Below are 1519 nucleotides of genomic sequence, written 5' to 3'. Positions count from 1 at the left end.
AGACTTTGGTCATTTTTGTGAAGAAAATCCTAGTTGAGGGGCTGGATACAACTAACATGCGTCTGCCCAGCACAGTAAATGCTGCTACCAGCTGCTTAGTGAAGAGAGAATAGAAGAAACATGGGAAAAACCTCTGCTGAGGCTTCTTGGCTCTGTCTGGGTGGCTCTGGCAGGGTGTGTGGTGTTCAAATTCCCTGCAGTGCTCTTCAGGCTTCCTCTGCAGGCCTTGGCAGTGTTAACTGGAGTTCTAACTTAGTTTCTTCCTTAACTTCACTTATATCACAGTGTAGAAACTTCTAGCTTGAAGAAAATGACGTTAAACTCCATCCAGTAGGCATGTCTGGGGTGATCGGTGGAACCTTTGGTGACTGTCGAGGTGGTATAGTAATAGTGACTGCTATCAAAGTCTTCTCTGTGTTTCTTTGATTTGGTTTGGGGTTTTTAGGTTTGTTGTTTTTTATTTTGCCTGGGAGCAGTAACTCAGGTGCTTAGAATTGCCCAAAGTGCCTGTGCAGGCGGGCAGTGCCAGACCCCTTATTTGGGGGTCTGGAGGAGGTACATTACTTCCAGGAAGAAGGATGGGGTGAAAGGAAGCGTGCCACAGAAATCAAAGTGTTTGTTCATTTTACTACATCCCTTGGTATTTCCCTAAATTCAGCCCATCCCAAACAAAGGCATCTGTTCTGCTGTGCCTGCAGCAGACAATCTGTGTGCTGACTGGGCCAAACTCCTCTATTTACAGAGACCAAAGCTGAGAGTATCTCTGCTGCAGCAGTAATACACTGTATGCATGTTTGGAAAAGAGGTCCTGTGCAGCTCTTTATGTCCCCTCTTGCTAACCTCTCTAATGCCATTTATTTCATTGCTGGTCTCCAGGAAGCCTTGTTGGAAGTGCAGGGTTCTTTGAGCAGTTGTGACTCTCTACAGGGCTGGCGTGTCCATAGTGGCCAGCTCCTGGTATTGAATGTAGGAGCTCTGGTGGGACTTGTTGGAAATGTCAAGCTCTGATTGTGCTCAGCAAGCTTGAGCTGAGCAAGTATTATGTGAGCCTGAGCTAATGCTTTATGTTCTGTGGGGTTTTGATCTGGTACTAGCTTAACTGCATCCAGATCAGCTGTGTGTAACCTCTGAGGACTTTTGTTGGCCAGAATTTGGAAGAACATTAGATAATGTTGCAATCAAACCAGAAATGTATAAATCTGTCATGAAAACTCAGATACAAGCTCATTTTGTTCCTCTCTCTTGGGCCTCCCTTTCCCTTCTGTGTTCTCTCTGTGTCTGTTTTCAATGGAGCTGTTGGCTTTTGTAATGTTTACCAACTTCTCTTGATTGTGCTATAAACAGTCTCCATCGTGCTCATTAATGTCACTACAGTGGGTACCTGACCTGAATGCACACCGGGCAATTAGAGCGCTCTCTGAGCACCACTGATATTTCTGGAGAACGCAACTTTCTCCTGTGCCGATGGGAAAATTGAGATGGAAGAATTGCTGGCTGCCTGGTGTGGAAGGCAGTGAGA

The sequence above is a fragment of the Mesitornis unicolor genome, unplaced genomic scaffold (genome assembly GCF_000695765.1).
Source record: "Mesitornis unicolor isolate BGI_N332 unplaced genomic scaffold, ASM69576v1 scaffold6507, whole genome shotgun sequence".
Lineage (NCBI taxonomy): Eukaryota > Metazoa > Chordata > Aves > Mesitornithiformes > Mesitornithidae > Mesitornis > Mesitornis unicolor.
This window is presented reverse-complemented; position numbering follows the sequence as displayed.